Source organism: Scyliorhinus torazame, chromosome 8 (assembly GCF_047496885.1).
Source record: "Scyliorhinus torazame isolate Kashiwa2021f chromosome 8, sScyTor2.1, whole genome shotgun sequence".
In the NCBI taxonomy this organism is placed as follows: Eukaryota; Metazoa; Chordata; class Chondrichthyes; order Carcharhiniformes; family Scyliorhinidae; genus Scyliorhinus; species Scyliorhinus torazame.
Genome location: NC_092714.1, coordinates 126,153,246 through 126,169,109, shown reverse-complemented (window position 1 = coordinate 126,169,109; position 15,864 = coordinate 126,153,246). Strand labels below are relative to the sequence as shown.

The following is a 15,864-nucleotide window of genomic DNA, read 5'->3' as shown; positions in this document are numbered from 1 at the left end:
AGAAAATGGTGGTGAGCTGCCTTCTTAAACCGCTGTAGTGCATCTAGTTTAGGCACAGCCGCAGAGCTGTTAGGGTCGGAGTTCCAGATTTATGACCCAGTGACAGTGAAAGAATAGCGATATATCTCCAAGTCTGGATTGTGAGTGACTTGGAGGGAAAATTGTAGGTGGTGGCATTCCCATGTGTCTGCTGCCCTTGTCCTTGTAGGCGATAGGTGTCATGGGTTTGGAAGGTGCTGCCAAAAGAGAAATGGCGATGTGCCGCAGTGCATCTTGTAGATGGTACACACTGCTGCCGCTGTGTGTTAATGGTGGAGGGAGGGAATTTTTAATGGACGGATGTGGTGTACCAATCAAGCAGGCTGTTTTGTCCTGGATGGTATCGAGCTTCTTGAGTGTTGTTGGAGTTGCACTCATCCAGGCAAGGGGAGAGTATTCCATCATTCTCCTGACTTGTGCATTGGAGATGGTGGACAGGGTTTGGTGGGCCAGGAGGGACAGGGTTTGGTGGGCCAGGAGGCGAGTTACTCGCCACAGGATTCCTAGCCTTTGACCTGCTCTTGTAGCCCACAGGACAATGTAGTTGGTCCAGTTAAGACTCTGGCCAATGGTAACCTGCAGGATGTTGATGGTATTCGTTGCTAAAATACTGGATGTCGTCTGAGGTCGTGTCACGATGCCTTCTGTTTTCAGAACTGTTTACATATTTCTAGGCAGACTCCTGTTGTGCAGCAGAGGAAGCCCCATTTCCATGAATGGTCATGGGAGCAAATCCACTAAATTGTCGTCCTGGCCTTCATGGCATAACTTGTTTAATGCTGCCTCACCCCCAGTCTGAGGGCAGCCACCTTTATTTTGATCTCTCCCTGTACATTCTTATTTATTTTTAATGATGCATGGCGATGTCCAAAGGTCAATATGCAGATGTGATGTTGGCTGCACTGACATGCATGGTTTCTCCCACAATCCTGATGGACATATTAGATTGATGACCCTCAAATTGGCAACCCTTCCATCATCAATCAGAAATCTCTTTAAAACTCCAACCGCAGAATTAGCTGTACCTCTGGAGGTCCATTGAAGTTATTTATTCCCGTACCAGCCTCCACGAACAGGCGCCGGAATGTGGCGACTAGGGGCTTTTCACAGTAACTTCATTCGAAGCCTACTTGTGACAATAAGCGATTTTCATTTCATTTCATTATGAAATATCTTACTCTTTGATGAGTTCAGGATGTCCCAACGTGCTACACATCGAGTGAAGCGCATTTAAAGTGTCGTCACTGTTGTAATGCAGGAAACATGGCCGCTAAATTGCACATAGCTTTCTCTCACAAACAGCAATGAGATAGCGACACCTTGGGCCTGTACAAGTAGGGTTAAGATCTGAGCTAAAGGGACTTTACAACTTATTCATCTACCCAGCAACTCGCAAACTCTGATTTCCTGTGCACAGGCCAGAAAATAATCTACTCTGTAAAAACAGTTTCAATCGCCATGGAGATGCTGTCATGGGAATCATTCCAAATGCAGTTCCAGCTTTACAAGAGGACTGTGGTTGGTTCCACTGCAAGGGTATCAGCTCTCCTGAAGTCCCTGTATTATCCCTGGGTTTTTCAAATTGCCTCGCATCCCAAATCAGTTCCTGATTGGAAACAACCAACTCGTCCGGCATCCATGAATGAAAACAAAGATCTTCTCCTGACAGCAAGAGACCTTGATGGAAAATGTTCCAAAGGCACGCATGAACTGACCTGCCGTGTGTGACTTAATGGAATATCTTGGGTTGGCCCAGCAAGTGAAAAGAAACATCAGTGGTATGCCCCTGAGACATAGGCCCGGTGGGTTGGGGGGGGGGGGATGAGGATTGTAGTTTGACCATTCATGGTTCATGGAGGCAGCTGCACCGGTAAAAATGCAGGTATCTTCCGATAGACCCAATTTTCATTTGTGGAATGCCCAAAACGTGACTTGTGGGCTTAAGACTTTTGAACAAAAGATCTAAAGCTACTGTAATTATTTGGAGAGATAGTGTACTCTTTTGGAGAGGACCAGGTAGCCCTTTGGGAGAGGTCAAGTGCCCCTTTGGGAGAGGGAATGTACCCCTTTGGGAGATGTGCGGTATTCTTTTGAAGAGATAAGGTACCCCTTTGGGATTGATTTTTTTAAAATAAACATTTTATTTGGTATTATAACAACAACACAATAAACAATGTACATGAAACTATAAACATATTGCAAAAGCCGTCTCCCTCCCTTACAGGTCCCACCTTTATTCACCCCCTACTCTAAGCTGACGATTAATTTTCCGCGAAGAAGTTGACAAACGGTTGCCACCTCCGGGCGAACCCTAATATTGACCCTCGCAAGGTGAACTTGATTTTCTCCAAACAGAGAAAGCTAGCCATGTCCGATAGCCAGCTCTCTGGCTTCGGGGGCTTTGAGTCCCTCCAAACTAGTAGTATCCGTCTCCGGGCTACCAGGGAAGCAAAGGCCAGAACATCTGCCTCTTTCTCCTCCTGCATTCCCGGGTCTTCCGACACCCCGAAAATCACCACCTCTGGACTCAGCGCCACCCTTGTTTTTAACACCGTGAACATGACATCTGCAAACCCCTGCCAAAATCCCCTAAGCTTCGGACATGTCCAGAACATGTGTGCATGGTTCGCTGGTCCTCCCGCACATTTTGTACACCTGTCTTCCACCCCACAGAATCTGCTCATCCGGGCCACTGTCATGTGAGCCCGGTGAATGACCTTAAATTGTATCAGACTGAGCCTGGCACATGTTGGGGACGCGTTGACTCTACTCAATGCGTCCGCCCATAGACCATCCTCTATCTCTCCTCCCAGCTCCTCCTCCCACTTGCGCTTCAGCTCCTCGGTCTGCGTCTCCTCTGACTCCATAAGTTCCTTGTAAATGTCCGAGACGCTCCCTTCTCCAACCCACCCTCTGGAAACTACCCTGTCCTGAATCCCCCTTAGCTGTAGGAGCGGGAAGGTTGACACCTGTTTACGTAGGAAGTCCCGCACCTGCAGATACCTGAATTTGTTTCCCCTCGCCAAACCAAACTTCTCCTCCAGCACCCTCATACTCGGAAAGCTCCCCTCTATGAACATATCCCCCATCCTCTTAATCCTTGCTCTCCGCCATATCTGGAAACCCTCATCCAAACTTCCCGGGGCAAACCGGTGATTATTACAGATTGGGGCCCAGACCGGTGCTCCCTCTGCTCCCACATGTCTCCTCCATTGCCCCCAGACTCTCAGGGCCGCCACCACCAAGGGGCTGGTAAAGTACCGTGCCGGCGGGAACTGCAGAGGCGTAGTTATCAACGCCCCCAAACTGGTGCCCTTGCATGAAGCCGCCTCCATACGCTCCCATGCCAACCCCTCCCCCACCAGCCACTTCCTGATCATGGCTATATTCGCCGCCCAGTAATAGTTACTAAAATTTGACAGCGCCAGCCCGCCCTCTCCCCGATTCCGCTCAAGCATTACCTTTCTTACCCGCAGGGCCTTGCCCGCCCAAACAAAGTCAGAGATCACTTTGTTGACCCGTTTAAAAAAGGACCGCGGAATAAAGATGGGGAGTCATTGAAACACGAACAGGAATCTCGGGAGTACCGTCACCTTCACTGTCTGCACCCTCCCAGCTAATGACAACGGGAGCGTGTCCCATCTCCGAAAATTGTCCTTCATTTAGTCTACTAGCCAGATTTAATTTATGCAGCCGGTCCCATTCCCGCACCACTTGATGGCCTAGGTACCTAAAGCTTCACCCTCCTAATCTAAACGGCAGCTCCCCCAATCGCCTCTCCTGTCCCCTCGCCTGGATCGCAAACATCTCACTTTTCCCCATATTTAGCTTATACCCCGAAAACCAGCTAAATTCCCCTAGAATCCTCATGATTTCTTCCATTCCCTCTAATGGGTCTGATACATACAGAAGCAGGTCACCTGCATAGAGCGAGACTCTGTGCTCCACCAGCCCCCCCCCCCCCCCCCCCCCCCACCCCCCCCCCCCCCCCCCCCCCCCCCCCCCCCCCCCCCCCCCAGCCGCCCCCCGGACCAGCTCCTTGAGGCTCTCAGAGCAATTGCCAACGGCTCTATAGCTAGCGCGAAGAACAGTGGGGAGAGGGGGCCATCCCTGTCTCATCCCCCGGTGCAGTCTAAAATAGTCCGATGTTGTCCTATTCGCCCGTACGCTTGCCACAGGAGCCTGATACAGCAACCTGACCCAGTCAATAAAGCCCTGCCCAAATCCGAACCACCCCAGTACCTCCCACAGATAATCCCATTCTACCCGATCAAAAGCCTTTTCTGCATCCATTGCGATCCCTACCTCCACCTCCCTACCTTCCGGGGGCATCATGATCATATTTAACAGCCTTCTTACATTGGCCACCAACAGTCTACCCTTAACAAACCCCGTCTGGTCCCCAATAACGTCCGGAACACAATCCTCAATCCTGGAGGACAAAACTTTGGCCAGCAGTTTGGCGTCCACATTCAACAGGGATATCGGCCTGTACAACACACACAGCTCCGGGTTCTTGTCCCGCTTCAGAATCAGCAAAATCGTGGCCTGTGACATCGTCGGGGGCCGCACCCCTCTTTCCCTTGCCTCATTGAACATCCTCATTAACACCGGCCCCAATATCCCAGAGAAATTTTTATAAAACTCCACTGGGTACCCGTCCGGTCCCGGGGCTTTACCCGCCTTCTGAATATATTTCCTCAGCCACTCACACACCCCTTCACCCGCCAAAAGTCCCACATCCAACCTCCAGTGCGAGCGCTGGTTACTGTCTTTACTAACCTGCAGGTCAACCCAGTGCGGAGCATGGTCTGAGATTGTAATCGCCGAGTATCCCGTGTCCACCGCCCCTGCCAGTAAGGCCCTGCTCAAAATGAAGAAATCAATCCGGGAGTACACTTTATGCACGTGTGAGTAGAAGGAGAACTCCTTCACCCTCGGCCGCCCAAATCTCCATGGACCCCCCCCCCCCCCCCCCGCCCATCTGCTCCATGAACCCCCTAGTTCCCTTGCCATTGATGGCACCCTGCCCGTTTTTGAACTTGACCGGTCCAAGCCAGGGTCAATAACTGTGTTGAAGTCCCCTCCCATGACCAACCTGTGTGAGTCCTGGTCCGGTATCTTCCCCGGCATCCTCTTTATAAACTCCACATCATCCCAATTTGGCGCATAATACCACCTGCACCCCCTCCAGTTTCCCACTGACCATAATGTACCGACCTCCCACATCTGAAACTATTCTACCCGCCTCAAACACCACCCGCTTATTGATCAGGATCACGACCCCCCCTAGTCTTTGAATCCAGTCCCGAGTTAAAGACCTGACTGACCCAGCCTTTCCTCAATCTAATCTGGTCAGTTGCTCTAAGGTGCGTCTCCTGCAACATTACCACGTCCGCCTTCAGTCCCCTAAGATGTGCGAACACACGTGCCCGACTCAGAGAGTAGTAATGGCGAGGAATGCCCGGCCTGCAACAGTAGTGGACTCGCTAACACTAAGGGCATTCAAATGGTCATTGGGCAGCACGGTAGCATTGTGGATAACACAATTGCTTCACAGCTCCAGGGTCCCAGGTTCAATTCCGGCTTGGGTCACTGTCTGTGCGAAGTCTGCACATCCTCCCCGCGTGTGTGTGGGGTTCCTCCGGGTGCTCCGGTTTCCTCCCACAGTCCAAAGATGTGCAGGTTAGGTGGATTGGCCATGATAAATTGCCCTTAGTGTCCAAAATTGCCTTTAGTGTTGGGTGGGGTTACTGGGTTATGGGGATAGGGTGGAGGTGTTGACCTTGGGTAGGGTGCTCTTTCCAAGAGCCGGTGCAGACTCGAAGGGCTGAATGGCCTCCTTCTGCACTGTAAATTCTATGATAAAATTCTATGGATAGACATATGGACGATAAGGGATTAGTGTAGATGGGCTTTAGAGTGGTTTCACAGGTCGGCGCAACATCGAGGGCCGAAGGGCCTGTCCTGCGCTGTAATGTTCTATGTTCTCTTGACTGGCCCATTTAACCCTCGAACATTCCAGGTGATCAGCCTAGTTGGGGGCTCATTGCCCCCCCCCTTTGACGATCAGCATAGAGGTGTATGTGGAGGTGAGAGGATGTGAGGGGTGAGTGCTAAGAGATGTTTTTATTGTTTTTTTCACAGCTGGGATGAGGTTCCAGAGCAGCAAGGCACCTCCCGCCCCTATGGCTGCCTCTGCACTGTTTCTGAGTGAGCCCAGCTCCTATTTAATAAAAAGTCTTCTTTAAAATTCGAGTACCTAATTCTTTTTTTTTCCAATTAAGGGGCAATTTAGCGTGACCAATCCGCCTAACCTGCACATCTTTGGGTTGTGGGGGTGAAACCCATGCAGACATGGGAGAATGTGCAAACTCCACACGTTCAGTGACCCGGGATCGGGATTGAACTCGGGTCCGCGACATCGTGAAGCAACAGTGCTAACCACTGTGACACCATGCCGTCCCCAACCCCAACTCCTTTTAACACCTGGCCCCGACCCAAAGCGAAAATTTGAATATCCTGGGTACTTTCTACCGGGTTGGGTTAGCAGAGTTGGGAATGAACATTCAGCCCACCATGATGGGTCAGCTTTATGGAATGTCATAGAAGTTACAGCACAAGACTTGGGCAGCACAATAGCACAGTGGTTAGCACTGCTGCTTCATAGCACCAGGGATCCGGGTTCAATTCCCTGCTTGGTTCGCTGTCTGTGCGGAGCCTGCATGTTCTCCTCGTGTCTGCGTGGATTTCCCCCGGGTGCTCCGGTTTCCTCCCACAAGGTCTGAAAGACGTGCTGTTAGGTGACTTGGACATTCTGAATTCTCCCTCAGTGTACTTGAACAGGTGCCTGAATGTGGCAACTAGGGGATTTTCACAATAATCTCATTGCAGTGTTAATTTAAGCCTGCCTATGACACTAATAAAGATTATTATTATTACCAGACTATTCAATACAACTGGCCGGTGTCAGTATTTTTGCGTCAAAAACATGTCCTCCTACCCAACATCATCTAACCCTCTCAGCACAGCCATCTATTCCTTTCTCACTCCATTACTTACCTAGCTTCTCATCAATGCATATATTGTATTTGCTGCAACTATAAAATGTGGTAATGAGTTCCACAGTTTAACCACTCTCTGGGCAAAGATATTTCTCCTGAATTCTTTATCGGATTTATCAGCGACTCTCTTATATTTATGAACCTTAATTTTTGACTCCCCCATAGGTGGAAACACCTTTATTGCATCTAGCCTATTGAACCTCTTCATAATTTTCAGGACCTCGATCAGGTTGAACTAACTTGCTGAAGTATTTTGAAGAGTTGTTGAAATAACATGCTGGGGCGACTTCCGGGTGTGGCGATGACCAGCTGAGTCGCACGTTTCGGCAGCTCCCTGTGAAACGGACTTTTGGGCTCTTGATAGGAGCCCCAACGGCAATTTTGACGGCTAAAAACACTGTGCGGTAAACCAGAACGGAATCCCCCCTGGATACGGATGGAAAAAGGAGGAGAGAGTGGCCAGATTGCAGTGGATCCTTTAGAACAGCGGCAAGGAAGGCAAGCAAAAACCAAGATGGCGTCGGAAGGTGGCAGTTTAACATGGGGCCCTGAACAACAAGAGTTCTTGAAATGCTGTGTGGAAGAGATCAAAAAGGAAATGAAGAAAGAGCTGTTGGCCCCGATACTACAGGCGATCGAAGGGCTAAAGGAGGAACAAAAGACCCAGGAGCGGGAGCTTCGGGTCGTGAAGGCAAAGGCAGCCGAGAATGAGGACGATATACAGGGCCTGGTGGTGAAGACGGAGACGCAGGAGGCACATCAGAAACGATGTGTGGAAAGGTTGGAGGCACTGGAAAACAACGCAAGGAGGAACAACCTGAGGATTCTTGGTCTTCCTGAAGGTGTGGAGGGAGCGGACGTCGGGGCATATGTGAGCACGATGCTGTTCTCGTTAATGGGAGCGGAGGCCCCGGCGGGTCCGTTGAAGGTGGAGGGAGCATACCGAGTGATGGCGCGAGGACCGAGAGCAGGAGAAATTCCCAGAGCCATAGTGGTGAGATTCCTCCGTTTAAAGGATAGAGAAATGGTCCTTAGATGGGCGAAGAAAACTCGGAGCAGTAAATGGGAGAACGCGGTGATCCGCATTTATCAAGACTGGAGTACGGAGGTGGCGAGAAGGAGGGCGAGCTTTAATCGGGCCAAGGCGGTGCTTCATAAAAAGAAGATAAAATTTGGAATGCTGCAACCGGCAAGACTGTGGGTCACATATCGAGGGAGGCACCACTACTTTGAGACGGCGGATGAAGCGTGGACTTTTATTGTGGAAGAAAAACTGGAATGAGCGGGTTATTAAAAAGAACGTCCGAACAAAGTGGTGGGGCGAATGTGGGGGGCAAAGAGGGGTTTTATGTACTAATCCTGCGATGTGGTAACTTTTCTCTCTCCCACAGGTGGTGATGGGGGGAGGAGGGGAGGTGGAGGAGGTGGGGCGTTGGCCATTAGGCGCGGGGCCAAGGGAGAAGCGCGGGCTTGGTTCCCGCGCTATGATAATCATGGCGGGAATAGAGAAGCAGGAAGGAGGGGGCGTCGCACGGTGCGAGCCGAGGTCACGGGGGAAGCCGAGGTCAGCCAGAGTTTGCTGACTTCTGGGAGCAACATGGAGGGAGTAATTATGCTAGCGGGGGATCTAGCGGGGGGGGGGGGTGGGAGGGGGGAATTACTGGGTTGCTGCTGCTGGGGAGAGGGGGGAGCTGGTATGGGAGAGGATGGGCGTGGGGGCACCGCCTGGGGGAGATACAGCTGCGTGGGAACCGGGTGAGGAGCTGGAAAAAGGTGATGGCTAATCGACAAGGGGGGGGTAGGAAGCCCCCCAACTCGGCTGATCACGTGGAACGTGAGAGGGCTGAACGGGCCGATAAAGAGGGCACGGGTACTCGTACACCTTAAGAAACTTAAGGCAGATGTGTTATGTTACAGGAAACGCACCTGAAACTGATAGACCAGGTTAGGCTACGCAAAGGATGGGTGGGGCAGGTGTTCCATTCGGGGCTAGATGCGAAAAACAGGGGGGTGGCTATATTAGTGGGGAAGCGGGTAATGTTCGAGGCAAAGACTATAGTGGCGGATAACGGGGGCAGATACGTGATGGTGAGTGGCAAACTACAGGGGGAGACGGTGGTTTTGGTAAACGTATATGCCCCGAACTGGGATGATGCCAATTTTATGAGGCGGATGCTCGGGCGCATTCCGGACCTAGAGATGGGAAAGCTGATAATGGGGGGAGATTTTAATACGGTGTTGGAACCAGGGCTGGATAGGTCGAAGTCCAGGATTGGAAGGAGGCCGGCAGCAGCCAAGGTACTTAAAGATTTTATGGAGCAGATGGGAGGTGTAGACCCGTGGAGATTTAGCAGACCTAGGAGTAAGGAGTTCTCGTTTTTCTCCTATGTCCATAAAGTCTACTCGCGAATAGACTTTTTTGTGCTGGGTAGGGCATTGATCCCGAAGGTGAGGGGAACGGAGTATACGGCTATAGCCATTTCGGATCACGCTCCACACTGGGTGGACTTGGAGATAGGGGAGGAAACAGGAGGGCGCCCACCCTGGAGAATGGACATGGGACTAATGGCAGATGAGGGTGTGTGTCTAAGGGTGAGGGGGTGCATTGAAAAGTACTTGGAACTCAATGATAATGGGGAGGTCCAGGTGGGAGTGGTCTGGGAGGCGTTGAAGGCGGTGGTTAGAGGGGAGCTGATATCAATAAGGGCACATAAAGGGAAGCAGGAGAGTAAGGAACGGGAGCGGTTGCTGCAAGAACTTTTGAGGGTGGACAGACAATATGCGGAAGCACCGGAGGAGGGACTGTACAGGGAAAGGCAAAGGCTACATGTAGAATTTGACTTGCTGACTACAGGCACTGCAGAGGCACAATGGAGGAAGGCACAGGGTGTACAGTACGAATATGGGGAGAAGGCGAGCAGGTTGCTGGCACACCAATTGAGGAAAAGGGGAGCAGCGAGGGAAATAGGGGGAGTGAGGGATGAGGAAGGAGAGATGGAGCGGGGAGCGGAGAGAGTGAATGGAGTGTTCAAGACATTTTATAAAAAATTATATGAAGCTCAACCCCCGGATGGGAGGGAGAGAATGATGGGCTTCTTGGATCGGCTGGAATTTCCCAAGGTGCAAGAGCAGGAAAGGGTGGGACTGGGAGCACAGATCGAGGTAGAAGAAGTGGTGAAAGGAATTAGGAGCATGCAGGCGGGAAAGGCCCCGGGACCGGATGGATTCCCAGTCGAATTCTATAGAAAATATGTGGACTTGCTCGCCCCGGTACTGACGAGGACCTTTAATGAGGCAAAGGAAAGGGGACAACTGCCCCCGACTATGTCTGAAGCAACGATATCGCTTCTCTTAAAGAAGGAAAAGGACCCGCTACAATGCGGGTCCTATAGACCTATTTCCCTCCTAAATGTAGATGCCAAGGTCCTGGCCAAGGTAATGGCAATGAGAATAGAGGAATGTGTCCCGGGGGTGGTCCACGAGGACCAAACTGGGTTTGTGAAGGGGAGACAGCTGAACACGAATATACGGAGGTTGTTAGGGGTAATGATGATGGCCCCACCAGAGGGAGAAACGGAGATAGTAGTGGCGATGGATGCCGAGAAAGCATTTGAGAGAGTGGAGTGGGATTATTTGTGGGAGGTGTTGAGGAGATTTGGTTTTGGAGAGGGGTATGTTAGATGGGTGCAGCTGTTGTATAGGGCCCCAGTGGCGAGCGTGGTCACAAATGGACGGGGATCTGCATATTTTCGGCTCCATAGAGGGACAAGGCAGGGATGCCCTCTGTCCCCATTATTGTTTGCACTGGCGATTGAGCCCCTGGCGATAGCGTTGAGGGGTTCCAAGAAGTGGAGGGGAGTACTTAGGGGAGGAGAAGAGCACCGGGTATCTTTGTATGCGGACGATTTGCTACTATACGTGGCGGACCCGGCGGAGGGGATGCCAGAAATAATGCGGATACTTGGGGAGTTTGGGGATTTTTCAGGGTATAAATTGACCATGGGGAAAAGTGAGTTGTTTGTGGTGCATCCAGGGGAGCAGAGTAGAGAAATAGAGGACCTACCGTTGAGGAAGGTAACAAGGGACTTTCGTTACCTGGGGATCCAGATAGCTAAGAATTGGGGCACATTGCATAGGTTAAATTTAACGCGGTTCGTGGAACAGATGGAGGAGGATTTCAAGAGATGGGATATGGTATCCCTGTCAATGGCAGGGAGGGTGCAGGCGGTTAAGATGGTGGTCCTCCCGAGATTCCTCTTTGTGTTTCAGTGCCTCCCGGTGGTGATCACGAAGGCTTTTTTTAAAAGGATTGAAAAGAGCATCATGGGTTTTGTGTGGGCCGGGAAGACCCCGAGAGTGAGGAAGGGATTCTTACAGCGTAGCAGGGATAGGGGGGGGCTGGCACTACCGAGCCTAAGTGAGTATTATTGGGCCGCTAATATTTCAATGGTGAGTAAGTGGATGGGAGAGGAGGAGGGAGCGGCGTGGAAGAGATTAGAGAGGGCGTCCTGTAGGGGGACTAGCCTACAGGCTATGGTGACAGCCCCATTGCCATTCTCACCGAGGAACTACACCACAAGCCCGGTGGTGGTGGCTACACTGAAGATTTGGGGACAGTGGAGACGGCATAGGGGAAAGACTGGAGCCTTGGGGGGGGGTCCCCGATAAGAAACAACCATAGGTTTGCCCCGGGGGGAATGGATGGGGGATATGGAATGTGGCAAAGAGCAGGAATAACGCAACTGAAAGATCTGTTTGTGGATGGGAAGTTCGCGAGTCTGGGAGCGCTGACCGAGAAATATGGGTTGCCCCAAGGGAATGCACTCAGGTATATGCAACTGAGGGCTTTTGCGAGGCAACAGGTGAGGGAATTCCCGCAGCTCCCGACACAAGAGGTGCAGGACAGAGTGATCTCAAAGACATGGGTGGGGGATGGTAAGGTGTCAGATATATATAGGGAAATGAGGGACGAAGGGGAGACTATGGTAGATGAACTAAAAGGGAAATGGGAAGAAGAGCTGGGGGAGGAGATCGAGGAGGGGCTGTGGGCAGATGCCCTAAGCAGGGTAAACTCGTCGTCCTCGTGTGCCAGGCTAAGCCTGATTCAGTTTAAGGTATTACACAGGGCACATATGACTGGAGCACGGCTCAGTAAATTTTTTGGGGTGGAGGATAGGTGTGCGAGGTGCTCGAGAAGCCCAGCGAATCATACCCATATGTTTTGGTCATGCCCGGCACGACAGGGGTTTTGGATGGGGGTGACAAAGGTGCTTTCAAAAGTAGTAGGAGTCCGGGTCGAACCAAGCTGGGGGTTGGCTATATTTGGGGTTGCACAAGAGCCGGGAGTGCAGGAGGCGAGAGAGGCCGATGTTTTGGCCTTTGCGTCCCTAGTAGCCCGGCGCAGGATATTGCTAATGTGGAAAGAATCCAAGCCCCCGGGGGTGGAGACCTGGATAAATGACATGGCGGGGTTTATAAAGCTAGAGCGGATTAAGTTCGTCCTAAGGGGGTCGGCTCAAGGGTTCACCAGGCGGTGGCAACCGTTCGTCGAATACCTCGCAGAAAGATAGACGGAATGGGAAAAAGAAGGCAGCAGCAGCAGCCCAGGATCGGGGGGGGGGGGGGGGGGGGGGAGGAGGAACCAGAAGGACTCTCAGGGTTGTTAATATATACTGTATAGTATGTATAGGTCGTTGCTACAGATAATTATATATTGGACTGTTAAATTATATTTTTGGAGAGTGTTACTTGTGATAAGGCAGTTGCCAATTAGGGCTAGTTTTCATTTTTGTTATTTATTATTTATTCATTTTTAAAAATTTTTTTTTTTGTTTATAAAATAGGTCATTGTTATTTGTGTTGTTATAATATTGTGTAAAGGATGCACAATGTACTGTGTTGGTTGACCAAAAATTTTCAATAAAATATTTTTTAAAAAAAAAGAAATAACATGCTGGAATTTGTTTGAGGAGGTAATAGAAAGGGTCTCTGGAGGTAATGCCATTGATGTGGTGTACATGGACGGACGGAAGTCATTTGATACAGTTCCACACAACAGACTTGTGATAAAAGTTATTGCTCCTGGAATAAAAGGGACAGCAGCAATGTGGATACACCATTGGCTGAATAATAGGAAGTAAAGAGTAAGGGTCAATGCATATATTTAGGGCTGGAGGAAGGTTTGTAGTGGTGTTCCCCAGGGATCAGTATTAGGACCCTTGCTTTTCCTGATATATATTAATGTTCTCGAAATTGGTGTGCTGGAGACAATCTCAAACTTTGTGATGGCACAAAATTTTGAAGTATTGTAAACTGTGAGGAGGACGGCAGCATGGCAGCACAGTGGTTAGCACGGTCGCTTCACAGCGCCAGAGTCCCTGGTTCGATTCCCGGCTTGGGTTACTGTCTGTGTGGAGTCTGCACGTCCTCCCCGTGTCTGCGTGGGTTTCCCCCGGGTGCTCCGGTTTCCTCCCATGGTCCAAAGATGTGCAGGTTAGGTGGATTGGCCATGCTAAATTGCCCTTAGTGTCCAATAAGTTAGGTGGAGTTACTGGGATAGGTTGGAGGTTTGGGGCATAATTGGGGCGCTCTTTCCAAAGGGCCGGTGCAGATTCAATGGCCCGAATGGCCTCCTTCTGCACTGTAAATTCTATGTAAATCTGTGACAGTTTAGAACTTCAAAAGGAGATAGACAAGTTGGTGGAGTGGCAAGGATGTGGCAAACAAAGTTTAATGCAATGTATTTTGGTAGGAAGAACATGGAGGGACAATATAAAATAAGGGGTAAAATTCTTAAATGGGTGGAGGAGCACAGGACCCTGGGTGTACATATGCATAGATCAGTGAAGTTGGCAGGATAGGTGAGATCAGTTCATAAAGCATACAGTATTCCAGGCTTTAATGATGGGGGCATATAGTGCAAGGGCAAGGAGATTATGCTGAATTTTACAATACACTTGTTAGACCTCAGCTGGAATATTGTGTATTGTTCTGGGCGCTTTGGTAAAAGATGCAAACGCCTTGGAGGGAGTATAGAAGAGGTTTACAAGAATGGTTGAAGGGATGAGAAACTTCAGGTATGAGGATAGATTGGACTGTTCTGCTTGGAGGGAAGAAGGCTGAGAGGAGATATGATAAAGGTGCTCAAAGTCACGAGAGGGCTGGACAGAGTAGATAGGGAGAAATTGTTCCCGCTTGTAAAAGGATCAAGAAAGAGAGGGCATAGATTTAAAGTGATTTGCAAAAGAAGCAAATGTGATGCGAAAAAAAATGTTTTCACACAGCGAGTGGTTCGGGACTGGAATACACTGCCTGGAATTGTGGTAGAGGCAGGTTCAATCGAGGCATTCAAGCGGGCATCAGATGATTACTTGAATAGCAACAATGTGCAGGGGTACGGGGGAAAGGCTGGGCAGTGGCACTAAATCACGATGTTTGTTTGGAGAGCTGGTGTAGACACAATGGACCAAATGGCTTAATTCTGCACTGTAACAATTCTCTGATCTTATTTCATAGAATTTACACTGCAGAAGGAGACCATTCGGCCCATCGAGTCTGCACCGTCTCTTGGAAAGAGCACCTTACCCAAGGTCCACACCTCCACACTATCCCCATAACCCAGTAACCCCACCCAACACTAAGGGCAATTTTGGACACTAAGGACAATTTAACATGGCCAATCCACCTAACCTGCACATCTTTGGGCTGTTGGAGGAAACCGGAGCACCCGGAGGAAACCCACGCACACACGGGGAGGACGTGCAGACTCCGCACAGACAGTGACCCAAGCCGGGAATCGAACCTGGGACCCTGGAGCTGTGAAGCAATTGTGCTATCCACAATGCTACCGTACTGCCTTTATCTCAGCCTTCTCTTTTCTAGAGAAATGAGCTCCAACTTAGTTATAACCTATCAGTTCTGTTTTCACCTTTTAAAGTTTTTGCACCTTCTCTAATACCTTTATATCCCTTTTGTAACATGGAGACCTGAATTGTGCCAGCAAATTAACTGGTTAGTTAGCCAATTTATAAACTATTAATAAATTGGACCCAATGTAGCTTTCAGCTTTAGGCTAAATGTAGCATGTAACTCAATGAAAAAAATCTCACGCTGTCAAATGTCTTCGGGAACAGGCCTTTAACCTCCTTGTTTTCCAGATGTGAAGTTCCAAATCAGTTTGTTTGAAATATTTCAAACATCTGGCAATATTCAGAAGACTTTCGATAAGGTCCCACACAGGAGTTTAGTAAGGAAAATTAGAACACATGGGAATTGGGGTTAATATACTGACGTGGATTGAGAATTGGTGAATTAACAGAAAACACAGTGGAGGAATAAGCAGTTCATTCTCAGGTTGGCAAGCTGTGCCTTGTGGGGTACTGCAAGGCTCAATGTTTGGGCCTCAGCTCTTCACAATCTATATCAAAGATCCGGATGTGGGGATCAAATGTAATGTTTCCAAGTTTGCTGATGCCACAAAACTCGGTGGGAATGTGAATTGTGAGGAGGGTGCAAAGAGGGTTCAAGAAAATCGAGGCAGGTTCAGTGAGTTGGCAATGACATGGCAGACGGAATTTAATGTGGGAAAATGTGAAGTTCCAGAAATACAGAGTATTTCCTAAATGGGGAGAGATTGGGATGTGCTGATGTCTAATGGAACCTTGGTGCCCGTGATCATAAGTCATCAGCTAACATGCAGGTAAAGCAAACAATTAGGAAGACAAATTGTATGTCACGCTATGTTGAATGTGAATTTGGGTAC

At 49.8% G+C, this 15,864-nt stretch overlaps 1 protein-coding gene across 4 annotated transcripts in view; it reads right to left on the bottom strand.

Annotated features, from left to right (window-relative positions):
* nhsa (Nance-Horan syndrome a (congenital cataracts and dental anomalies)) overlaps nt 1–15,864 on the bottom strand; it is a 642,544-nt gene that overhangs the window by 282,994 nt on the left and 343,686 nt on the right. The window lies entirely within an intron of this gene.